Consider the following 13,368-nt stretch of genomic DNA (forward strand, 5'->3'; position numbering starts at 1 on the left):
TTAAAACTCTTAAATTTTGACTTTTTCAATAGTCCCTACAAAATTAGAGATTTTTTTTGCCATTTAAACTATTCAAGTTTGAAAGTTTTACTGTGTATGTCATTTTGTGCAATTTCTACCTAATTTGCTTATATAAGAACATCAACCTCTTAAGCTGAGAGAAAGGTTTCTACCTCCCCCTGCCAAGTTCTGAACATGAAGACATATATTTAGATGAGTTTAATAAGCATTAGTATAGTAGAAATTTAGAGCTGGAGAGGATGTTAGATATTATCTATTCTGCTTAATTACTTTTTCAGATGAAGGAACAGAAGTCTAAAGAGGTGAATTATTTGCCCAAGTTCATACACCTGATGGATGGCAGAGATGCTATGTTCTCACTGCAGCCTGTCAGGTGGTACATGATTTTGGTTTGTCCCATTACTGCTGATCTTAAGTTTGATCACTTGATTAAGGTGGTGTCTGTCAAGAATTTTTCCTATAAAATTATTCTGTTTCCTTTCGTAATTATAAAATGTTTTGTGACTTTCAGCTAAGTAGAGAGTTCTTCCCCGTATTGAAGATACTCCTAGTGATTGGGATGCATGAGTGCCTTGCTTTAAAGGTCTGGGGCTTTTCCCGTGCCTCAGAGACTTTGCTAAGCTTTGAGGCTATGTATACTTCTTTCCTCATCAAACTTTTATTGACTCTTATCCATTGATGCTTCTTGGTTGAATTAATTTTTACTATGATGTTTACCAAATGGTGAGTTTCATCATTCCTTTTACAAAGATTATTTTGAATTGTACTGTAAGGAAAATTTTTCTCTTTCCTGTTTTGGACTCATATCGAATTTCATAGATTTATATTTTATTCAAGGGGTCTATTTCTATTACTACTTATTGATGTTCAGATTTTCCCAGACAGGCCAGTGGGAAGTGCTTCAAGCTGGTTTCTATGTACTTTGACATGTCTCCATAATTTTATTTTGATCATTTAATTTTTTTCATTGTGGCAAAATACATATAACATAAAATTTACCATTATAACCATATTTTTATAACTTCTATTTAACTTCATATATAACTTCATTATAACTTCTATTTTTTAATTAGAAGTTTTGTTATTTAAACTATTTTGACAACTCCGTGGCATTAAGTGCCTTCAAGATATTGTGAAATCATCACTACTAATATCTAGTTTGAGAAATTTTTGTCACCCCGATGGAAACCCCATAATATTAATAATTAAGCATTCATTCCCCATTTCTGCCCTCCTGGCAACCACAAATCTGCTTTCTGTCTCAATGGATTTGCCTATTCTGGATATTTCATATAAATAGAGTAATACAATATACGGTCTTTTGTATCTTCCTTTACTTAGTGTAATGCCTTTAGCGTTCATCCGTGTTGTAGTATGTACCAGTACTTCATTTCTTTTTATAGTTCAATAATATTCCATTGCATGGATATGCCACAATTTGTTTCTCCATTCATCTATTGATGGATATTTGGGCTGTTTCCATCTTTTGGCTATTGCGGATAGTGCTGCTATAAAAATTCATACATGTTTTTGTTTGAATGCTGTTTCCAATTATTTTTGGTATATACCTAGGAGTGGGATTGCTGGATCATATCATAATGTTTAACCCATTGAAGAACATCCAAACTGTTTTACACAGTGGCTGCACTATTTTACATTCCCACCAGCAATATATGAGAGTTCCAATCCAATGTCATCACTTCCTCACAAACACTGATTCCCACCTCCCCATCTTTAATTGCTATCCTAGTGAGTGTGAAGTGGTATCTCATGTGGTTTAGATTTGCATTTCTCTGATAACTAAAGATGTTGAAACTGTTTTCATGTGCTTTTTGGCCATTTATATATCTTTGAAGAAATGAATACTCAGCTCATTTTAAATAAGGTTGTTTCTTTTTTGTTGTTAAATCGCATGAATTCCTTATGTATTCTGGATACTAGATCCTTGTCAGATAGATGCTTGCAGATATTTTGTCCTGTTCTGAAGGTTGTATTTTCACTCTTGATACTCTCTTTGATGCACAAAACATTTTAAATTTTGATGAAGTCCAATTCATCTATTTTTGTTTTTGTTGCCGTGCTTTTGGTGTCATATCTAAGAAACCATCGACAAATCCAGTCATGAAGATTTACTTTTATGTGTCCTTCTATGGTTTTATCTTTATCTTTATTTTTTTTTAGACTGAATCTGGCTCTGTCACCTAGGCTGTAGTGCAATGGCGTGATCTCAGCTCACTGCAACCTCAGCCTCCTGGGTTCAAGTGATTCTTCTGCCTCGGCCTCCCGAGTAGCTGGGACTACAGGTGTGTGCCACCAGACCTGGCTAATTTTTTGTATTTTTAGCAGAGATGGGGTTTCACTGTGTTAGCCAGAATGGTCTTGATCTTCTGACCTCGTGGTCCGCCCACCTTGGCCTCCCAAAGTGCTGGGATTATAGGAATGAGCCAGTGTGCCCAGCCAAGTTTTAAAGTTTAAGGGCATACATTTTGATATTTGATCCGATCACTTCTTAAATGTAGACTAAACCAACATTCTGAGCTTCCCCCTTGCCATCTTTGGAAAGAGGCATTTTCCCAAGAAACCCTGATGCTTTTTTAGCAAATAATGATGTGCAGAAATGAAGATCTGGGCACTAGGTGTGCTCAAACCTTTTGGGTGTTGATCCTCTTAGCCTCTCTGAATTGACAAAGTTCTATATACAATATACCTGCATACACATATTGAAAACCATGAGTTCCCACCCATGCTTCCAATTCCAAGCCAACATCATTGAGTTCATTCTACCTTTCTCCTTTTATTTATAACTCATCTCTGAAGTGAAAACCTGGCTTTTATTATTCTCGACATATTTATTTATTACAGAATGAGTATCTCTTATCTGAAATGCTTGGGACTGAGGAGCATTTTGTTTTACTTTTTCATTTTTTTTGATTTTGGAATATTTGCATTATACTTACCGCTTGAGCTTTCTGAATCCAAAAATCCAAACTCTGAAATGCTTTCATTAGCATTTCATCCACCACCACTGTTCCCCCTGCACAGATGATCTCACTCTACTTGGCTTTTGACATTTTGTGCTAGGCTATGACCACCTCTCTCCTGAGTAGACACTCTCTTCCTTTGATTTAGCTTGGACAACCCATGCTAAATTTGGGATGTTCAGATTTAGCATGGTGCTAAATGGGTGCACAGATGATCTCATTTTGTTCTAGCTTTGATACCCCATGCTGAGTTGCTGCTGCTACTTTTCTCCCCACAGCCTGCAGATACCTACCTTGCTTGGCCCTATCTAATTGATTTTGGACTGAATTATTCATGAAGGAAGGAGGAAGAAAGGAAGACAGGAATCAGTTTCCAGGCTAGTCATTCTTTTTGTAATCTTACAACTTTTCACTGTGTTTGAGGCACTTCTTGCTTTTCTATATTCTCATATAATTATTTTCATGTCTTTGGCAGATGGATTAGCTGGCTATAAAATTCTAGCTTAACTGTTTTTTTTTCTTTTCACTACATTAAAAAAATAAACATTTTAAAGGGAATTATTTTAGCTTTACAGAAAAGCAGATAATACAAAGTTTTTGTGTACTCACCCATATTTGTCCGGATGTTAACATCTTAGATGACCATCTCTCTGCACTTTTAAAATACCATTTCATTAACTTCTTATATCTACTTTTGCTGACAAGGAATCTACTGTCAATACAATTGTCACACTGTTTTAGGTTGTTTGTCTTTTCTCGCTGATGAATTTTAAGACCGTCTCTTTACCCTTCATTTCAACATTTCACTTCAGTATGTCCAAGCTTGGTTTTATTTGTATTTATTCTACTTAGTATTTGGATTATACTGATCTGATGATTAATTAATTAATTAAGACTTAATTAATTTCTTTAATTCTGGAAAATGATCAGTAACAATTTTTTTTTTTGAAGCCGTTTCACCGCATCCTCGGCCTCCTGGATTCAAGTGATTCTCATGCCTCAGCCTCCCAAGCAGTTAGGTATGTGCCACCATGCCCAGCTAATTTTTGTATTTTTAGTAGAAATAGGGTTTTGCCATATTGGCCAGCCTGGTGTCAAACTTCTGGCCTCAAGTGATCTGCCCACCTCGGCCTCCCAAAGTACTGGGATTACAGGCATGAACCCATCCAACAACAAGTTTTTCAAACATTTATTCCTTATCATTCATTTCAGTTTCTTCTTTGGAAATCCTATTCATTAAAATATTTAAATCTCTCAATCTATCTTTCACATTTCATACACTGCTATTTAAATTCTATCTATCTATCTATTATCTCTTCCTCTCTCTCTGTCATCTCTGTCTAAAAGTTGGGGAGGACAGTATAGTTCTGTTTGTTTGTTTGTTTGTTTATTTATTTATTTATGAGACAAGGCCTTTCTCTGTTGCCCGGGCTGGAATGCAGTGGCATGATCATAGCTCATGGTAGCCTTAAATTCCTGGACTCAAGCCATCTTCCTGTCTAAGCCTCCCAATAGCTGGACTTACAGGCATGTGCCACCATGTCTGGCTAATTAAAAAAATTTTTTTGTATAGATGGAGTCTCACTATGCTGCACAGGCTGGTCTCAAAGTCCCGGCTTCAAGTGATGCTCCCACCTCGGCCTCCCAAAGTAGTGAGATTATAGGTGTGAGCCATGGTGCCCAATCCTGTTTTTGAATTTTAAAAGTCAATCAATATATATTATTTTCTAAATTTCTAATTGTTTCTTTTAAATGTTCACTTATTTCTGTGGCATTTTAAAACCTGTTTTTTTGGTTGAAGAATTTTGTATTCTCTTTTTTGCAATGCTCACTGTTTATAATTTAAAGTCTTTGTTCAGCTGTCCAATAAAATTAATTTTCCAGACTGAATGCATGATTGTTAATTTTGTTGGCTTTCTTTTGTAGCAACCTATTTTTGTTTCTGGAAGTTTTGGTTTACCAGTAATTTTGAATAAGGCTTTTTTTGTTTGGTTTTTCATTTGTCTCTCTTTCTCCCATCTCTACCCATCTGCCTCTCTGTTCAACATTTTTGCAGTTCTCCCTTACAACGTCTTTCAGAACCCTAAATCTATAATGAGGCTTTAAATTAATGGCTGGTTGGTTGGAGTTCCTGCCCTGTAGTGATGGTAGAGTACCCAATAACCAGTCATATGGCCAAGGAGCAGTTTGGCTCAGTTCTTAGTGGCAGGGCTGTGGGTTTTTAAGCTATAATGTATGCATTCTCCACAGGGGCAATGTTGCACCTGACCAGTTAAAATTTGATTCTTAGAAAGTGAATAATCTTGGATATTACAATGGTTTGTGGATCTTCAAAGCACAACCCTACCTCCTAAAAATTGTATTCCTTAGCATTTAATTTCTCTCACTAGGAAAAATTTAAATAACATGTATCTTTTTAGAGGGATAATAATGAAAATAAAAGTTGAGAAACACTGCAACACCTCTAAGCAGAAGTTGGCTGTTTTTTTTTCAGTCTACTTCCTTAAGCAGCGAGCCCGATTCTGCCTTATCTATAGAACTTTAAAAACTCCTATGGAGCTGAGCTTCTGGCCACCAAGGCCCCAGCTTCAGCCTGGCTCTCAGTTTTCAGCTCTGTTCCATGGAGATGTTTATCTTTTTTTGAATATGACACATTTTCTCCTTTTACATACTTTATCCCATATTTTCACATATTTGGATCATAAAAAGGAAATCAAACCATGAACTCATTGCCCTCTCTTGATGAAATCAATATCTATTATGTTATTTACCAACTACTATTCTGATGACCATAAAGTTTTTTTTCTCTTAACTTTTGTGACTTACAATACAGAAATATCCAGCTGTTAGATAGCAATTGTTTTCAACCAGTTATTTATGCTTTAGTTTCTAGCTTTGTATTTTTGAGGTTGCTAAATAAGGTAAATCCTCTTTAGTGGTGTCGTCTTCAATGAAAGGTTTTGGATTTTGCAGTTGGAAATTTATGGCTGAATTTCTTTTCTTTTTTTTTTTGAGATGGAGTCTCGCTCTGTTGCCCAGGCTGGAGTGCAGTGGCATGATCTTGGCTCACTATAACCTCTTATGGCTGAATTTCTCTCGGGTATCATTCAATGCATTTACAATATATTGTTTGACAACATTTGTAATTGTATTTCGAATCCTTCTTCCATTGTTTCAATCAGGAGAGCATGAACTTCGACCTTCATGTTTCATCTGGCAGTATAGCACAGGGGTTAAAGGGCAGAGTGCTCTGTTTGCAAATTCTAGCTGTGCCATTCATTTGCTAGCTGTTTGCCTTGGGCAAGTTATTAAATCTCTCCATGCCTCAGTTTTCTTATATGTAAAATGGGTTGATTATAATAAGAGTAGTTCCTATCTCATAAAACTGTGTGAAACATTAAATGTATGAATATATGCAAAACTCTTAGAACTGACGTAAGATAAGCACTCAATAAGCATCAATTTTTGCATTTTTCCCCATGCTTTGCCTCTTGTTTTTAAGCTTTTATATTTCTGAGAATATCTTGACTTTCTCTCCCAAACTTTATATTGAAATTTTACCTTTGGCTATTTATTTATTTATTTTGGCTATTTTATTTTTAATTTCCAGGTGCTTTTTCTTAATTTTTTACTTTTCTTTTTTCATACCTCCCTGTTATGTTATTATACAACATCTTTATGAAGTCTCTCTTTTTTGCCTTTAAAAAATTCAAAAGTTTTTTTTGTGAGTACGTAGTAGGTATATTTATTTATGGGGTAATGAGATGTTTTGGTACAAACATGCAATGCGAAATAAGCACATCATGGAGATTGGAGTATTCATTCCCTCAAACATTTATCCTGAGTTACAAACAATTCAACAGACTCTTAAAGTTAGTTAAAAATATATAATTAAGTTATTATTGGCTGGGCGTGGTGGCTCACACCTGTAATCCCAGCACTTTGGGAGGCTGAGGTGGGTGGCTCACTTGAGATCAGGAGTTTGAGACCAGCCTGGCCAACATGGTGAAACCCCGTCTTTACTAAAAATAGAAAAATTAGCTGGGTGTGGTGCCGTTCACCTGTAATTGCAGCTACTTGGGAGGCTGAGGCAGGAGAATTGCTCGAACCCAGGAGGCAGAGGTTGCAGTGAGCTGAGATCATGCCATTGCACTCCAGCCCAGGCAACAAGACTGCAGCTCTGTCTCAAGAAAAATAAAGTTATTATTGACTATAGTCACCCTGTCGTGCTATCAAATAGTAGGTCTTAATCATTTTGTTTTTACCTGGCAACCAACTCTACCTCCTTCGAGCCATCCACTACCCTTCCCAGTCTCTGGTAACCATCCTTCTACTCTGGACGTTCATGAGTTCAATTGTTTTGATTTTTAGATCACACAAATAAGTGAGAATGTGTGATATTTGTTTCTCTGTGCCTGGCTTATTTCACTTAACATAATGATCTCCAGTTCTATCCTTGTTGTCAATGATGGGATCTCATTACTTTTTATGGCTGAATAGTATTCCACTGAGTATATCTACTGCATTTTTTTTATCCATTTATCTGCTGATGGACACTTAGGTTGCTTCCAAATTTTAGCTAAACAGTGCTGCAACAAACATAGGAGTGCAGGGATCTCACTGATATACTGATTTCCTTTCTTTTGGGTATATACCTAGTAGCGGATTGTTGCATCATATAGTAGCTCTATTTTTAGTTTTTTGAGGAACCTCCAAAAGTTCTCCATAGTGGTTGTACCAAATTACATTCTTACCAATATTGTACAAGCATTCTCTTTTCTCCACATCCTCTCTAGCATTTGTTATTGCCTATCTTTTGGATAGAAGCCATTTAACAGGGCTGAGATAATATCTCATTGTAGTTTTGATTTGCACTTCTCTGATGATAAATGATGTTGAGCACTTTTATATAAGCCTGTTTGTCATTTGTATGTCTTCTTTTGAGAAATGTCTATTCAGAACTTTTGCTCATTTTAAGATCAGAGTATTAGATTTTTTTCTATAGAGTTTGAGCTCTTTATGATTATTAATCCTTCGTCAGCTGAGTCATTTGCAAATATTTTCTCCCATTCTGTGGGTTGTCTCTTCATTTTGTTGATTGCTTCACTGTTTGCTGTGCAGAAGCCTTTTCACTTGATATGATCTTGTTTGTCCATTTTTGCTTTGGTTGCCTGTGCTTGAGGGGTATTACTTGAGAAATCTTTGCCCAGTCCAGTATCCTGGAGACTTTTTCCAGTTTCATAGTTTGAGGTCTTAGGTTTAAGTCTTTAATCCATTTTGGTTTGATTTTTTATATGGTGAGAGATACAGGTCTAGTTTCATTCTTCTGCATATGGATATCCAGTTTTTCCAACACTATTTATTGAAGAGACTGTCTTTTCCACAGTGTACGTTTTTGGCACCTTTGTTGAAATGATTTTGCTGTAGATGTATGGATTTGTTTCTGGGTTCTCTATTCTATTCCGTTGGTCTATGTGTCTGTTTTTATGCTGTTTTGGTTACTATAGCTCTCTAGCATAATTTGAAGTCAGGTAATGTGATTTAACCAGTTTTGTTCTTTTTGCTTAGGATGACTTTGGCTAGTCTAGGCCTTTTGTGGTTCTTTTTTATTTTCTTTTAATTTTCCACTGCAAAAGGCCAAACAGCTTACCTTTTGTGGTTCTGTACTACTTTTAGGATGTTTTTTTCTATTTCTGTGAAGAATGTCATTGGTATTTTGATAGGGATTGCAATGAATATGTAGATTATAGATGGCTTTGGATAGTATGGACATTTTTAACAATACTGATTTTTTCCTATTTGTGAACATGGAATATTTTTTCTTTTTTTGGTGTCCTTTTCAGTTTCTTTCATCAGTGTTTTATAGTTTTCATTATAGAGATATTTCACTTCTTTGGTTAATTCCTAGGTGTTTAATTTTATGTGTGGCTGTTGTAAATAGGATTACGTTTTTGATTTCTTTTTTACATTTTTTGCTGTTCACATATAGAAACGCTACTGATTTTTGTATATTGATTTTTTAATCCTGCAACTTTACTGAATTTCTTTATCAGTTCTAATAGTTTTCTTGTGGAGTCTTTAGGGTTTTCCCTAAAGATATAAGATTATATTATCTGCAAACAATGATAAGTTGACATCCTCCTTTCCAATTTTGATGCTTTTTATATCTTTATCTTGTATCATTGCTCTAGCTAGGACTTCCAGTACCATGTTGAATAACAGTGGTGACAGCGGGCATCCTTGTCATGTCCCAGATCTTAGAGGAAAGACTTTCAGTTTTTCCCCATTCCTTATGATTCTCACTGTCTGTCATATATGGCTTTTATTATGTTGAGGTATTTTCCTTCTATCCTGTCTTTTGGGAGTTTTTATCATGAAGGGATTTTGACTTTCATCAAATGCCTTTTCAGTGCACCTATTGAAATGATCATATGATTTTTATCCTTCATTCCTTTGATAGGGTGTGTCACATTGATTGATTGGCATATATTGAACCATCCTTGCATCTCAGGAATAAATCCCACTTGGTCATGTTGGATATCTTTCTAATGTATTGTTGAATTGTTTGCTAATATTTGATGGAAGAATTTTGCATCAATATTCATCAGAGATATTGGCCTATAGTTTTCTTTTTTTGATATGTCTTTGTCTGGTTTTGGTATCAGGGTAATACTGGTCTCATAGAATGAGTTTGAAAGTATTTCCTCCTCCTTTATTTTTTGTAATAGTTTGGGTAGGATTAGTATCAGTCCTTCTTTAAACGTTTGGTAGAATTCAGCAGTAAAGCTATCAGGTCTCAGGCTTTTCTTTATGGAGAGACTTTTTATTATGACTTTAATCTTGTTGCTTGTTATTGGTCTATTCAGGTTTTGGATTTCTTTCTGATTCAATCTTGGTAGGTTGTATGTGTCTATGAATTTGTTAATTTCTTCTAGATTTTCCAGTTTATTGACATATAGTTGCTCATAGTAGCCACTAATGATCCTCTGAATTCCTGCAGTATCAGTTGTAATGTCTTCTTTTTCATTCCTGATTTTATTTATTTATCTTGTTTTCTTTGTTAGTCTGGCTAAAGGTTTATTATTTTTGTTTAACTTTTCAAAAAACCAACATTTTGTTTCATTGGTTATATATATATATATATATATTTTTTTTTTAGACAGAGTCTTGCTCTGTCACCCAGGCTGGAGTGCATTGGCATAATCTTGGCTCACTGCAATCTCCACCTCCCAGGTTCAAGTGATTCTCCTGCCTCAGCCTCTCAAGTAGCTGGGACTACCAGTGCGTGCCACTACACCTGGCTAATTTTTGTATTTTTAGTAGGGACAGTGTTTCACTATGTTGGCCAGGCTGGTCTTAAACTCCTGACTTCAGGTGATCTGCCAGCCTTGGCCTCCCAAAGTGCTAGGGTTACAGGTGTGAGGCACCACACCTGGCCTTCTATTGTTTTTTACGTATCATTTAATTTCATTTGTTTCTGCTCTGATCTTTATTTTTTTTTCATCTACTAATTTTGGCTTTGGTTTGCTCTTGCTTTTCTAGTTCTTTAAGATGCATCATTAGATTGTTTATTTGAAGTTTTCCCTTTATTTTGTTGTAGGCACTTATAGCTATGAATTTCCTTCTGAGTACTGCTTTTGCTCTGTCCTATAGGTTTTGGTATGTTGTGTTTCCATTATCATTTGTTTCAAGAAAAATTTCAATTTCCTTCTAAATTTCTTCATTGATCTACTGGTCATTAAGGAGCATGTTGTTTAATTTCCATATATTTGTATGGTTTCCTCTTATTATTAATTTCTAGTTCTATTCCATCATGGTCAGAGAATATGCCTGATACTATTTCAATTTTTTTTTGAGTGTTTTAAGGGGTGTTTTGTGGCATAACATATAGTCTGTCTTTGAGAATGAGCCGTGTGGTGAGGAAAAGAATGTGTGTCCTGTAAATATCTATTAGATTCATTAGGTTTATAGTGCAGATTAAGTCTGGTATTTCTTTGTTGATTTTCTGTTTGGAAGAATTGTCCAATGCCGAAAGTAAGGTGTTAAGTCTCCAGCTATTATTGTATTGGGGCCTATCTCTCTCTTTGGCTCTAATAATATTTGCTTTATATATCTGGGTGCTCCAGTATTGGGTGCATATATAATTGTTATACCTTCTTGTTGAATTGACCCCCTTATCATTATATAGTGAGCTTTTTTGTCACTTACAGGTTTTTTTTTTTTTTTTGTGATGAAGTCTCATTCTGTCTCCCAGGCTGGATTGCAGTGGTGTGATCTTGGCTCACTGAAACTTTGGCCTCCTGGGTTCAAGCAATTCCCCTGCCTCAGCCTCCTGAGTAGCTGGGACTACAGGCGCCCACCACCATGCCCAGATAATTTTTGTATTTTTAGTAGAGATGGGGTTTCACCATATTGGCCAACCTGGTCTCCTTGTGATCCACCTGCCTTGGCCTCCCAAAGTGCTGGGATTACAGGCATCAGCCACTGTGCCCATTCATATTGTATAGTTTTTGTCTTGAAATCTGTTTTGTCTGATGTAAGTATAGCTACTCCTGCTCTTTTTTTGGTTTCTGTTGGCATGGAGTACCTTTTTCTAACCTTTTATTTTTAGTATATGTGTGTCTTGATAGCTGAAGTGTGTTTCTTGTGTGCAACAGATCAATGGGTCTTGTTTTTTCATCCATTCATTCACTCTGTGTCTTTTGATTGGAGAATTTAGTCCATTTACATTCAATGTTATGTAAATGACACAGCATTATGAAGTTCTTAGCTATAACAATATTGACATAATTTAGTTTCTTGCTTTTAATTATTTTTGTATCCATTTGATGTTTTTGGCTTGAGGTTACCATGAGGCTTGCAAATACTATTTTATAACTCATTATTTTAACCTGATAACAACTTAACACTGTTTGCATAAACAAATAAGGAAAAAGAAAACCAATAAAAACGGTATGCCTTAACTTCATCCTCCTGCTTTTTAACTTTTTGTTAATTCTATTTATAACTTATTGTACTGACTATGTCTTGAAAAGTTGTTGTGGTTATCATTTTTGGCTGGTTTATAATGTATTCTTTCTACATAGGATAAGAGTAGTTTACATACCACAGCTACAGTGTTATTATATTTTGTGTTTTTTCTTTGTGTACTTACTATTACCAGTGAGTTTTGTACCTTCAGATGGTTCTTCTTGCTCATTAACATCCTTTTCTTTCTGATTGAATAACTCACTTTGGCATTTCTTGTAGGACAGATCTGATGTAGATGAAATCCCTCAAGCTTTTGTTTGTCTGGGAAAGTTTCTCTTTCATGTTTGAATGATATTTTTGCTGGTTATACTCTTCTAGGTTAAATTTTTTTTCCTTCAGCGCTCTAAATATGCCATGCCACTCTCTCCTGGCCTGTAAGCTTTCTACTCAAAAGTCTGTTGACAGATGTATTGGCGCTCCATTGCATGTTATTTGTTTCTTTTCTTTTGTTCCTTTTAGGATTCTTTCTTTATTCTTGACTTTTGGGAGTTTGATTATTATATGCCTAGTCTGAATCTCCTTAGTATTGTGTGATTCTCTTCTTGGATATTGATATCTTTCTTTAGGTTTGGGAAGTTCTTTGTTATTATCCCTTTCAATAAACTTTCTACTCCTACCTCTTTATCTCCTCTTTAAAACCAAAACCTTTTAGATTTGCCCTTTTGAGGCTATTTTCTAGATCCTGTAGGCATAATTTATTGTTTCTTTTTTTTTTCTTTTGTCTCCTCTGACTGTATATTTTCAAAAAGAGCCTGTCTTCAGGTTCACTAAAGTATCTCTTCTGCTTGATTAATTCTGCTATTAAAGGACTCTGTTACATCCTTCGGTATGCCAATAGAATTTTTCAGTGCCAGAATTTCTGCTTGATGCATTTTGAGTATTTCAATCTTTTTGTTAAATTTTATCTGATAGAATTATGAATCCTTCCAAAAAAAGAATTGTAAATTCCTTCTCTATGTTATCTTGAATTTCTTTGAGTTTCCTTAATACAGCTATTTTGAATTCTCTGTCTGAAAGACCACAGATGTCTGTTTCTCCAGGATTGGTCCGTGGTACCTTATTTAGTTCCTTTGGTGAACTAAATAAGATTTTCCTGGATGGTGTTGAGGCCAGTAGATGTTCTTCAGTGTCTAGGCAGTAAAGAGTTAGATACTTATTGTAGACTTCACTGTCTGGGCTTATTTGTACCCATTCTTTTTCTGAAGGCTCTTCAGATATTTGAAAACACTTGGCTATTTTGACCTAAGCTGTATCTGCTTTAGGGGACAGCCTAAGCCTAGTAATGCCATAGTTCTTGTAGACTGATAGAGGTATTCTTTTGGTCTTGGACAAGATA

The 13,368-nt window shown here is 35.4% G+C and overlaps 1 long non-coding RNA gene across 2 annotated transcripts in view; it reads left to right on the forward strand.

Moving 5' to 3' along the window:
- The window catches only part of LOC128931370 (uncharacterized), a 696,873-nt gene that overhangs the window by 18,230 nt on the left and 665,275 nt on the right, over positions 1 to 13,368 (forward strand). Inside the window, exons 2-3 of one of the 2 annotated variants that reach the window (XR_008479687.2) lie at positions 2,203 to 2,324; positions 3,281 to 6,530. The exons of the other annotated variant lie outside the window; for it this stretch is intronic. This is a non-coding gene — a long non-coding RNA (uncharacterized LOC128931370). Of the gene's footprint in view, positions 1 to 2,202; positions 2,325 to 3,280; positions 6,531 to 13,368 lie in introns of those variants that run through there. 2 annotated transcript variants of the gene reach the window in all.

Source organism: Callithrix jacchus, chromosome 2, assembly GCF_049354715.1.
Source record: "Callithrix jacchus isolate 240 chromosome 2, calJac240_pri, whole genome shotgun sequence".
Classification (NCBI taxonomy): Eukaryota; Metazoa; Chordata; class Mammalia; order Primates; family Cebidae; genus Callithrix; species Callithrix jacchus.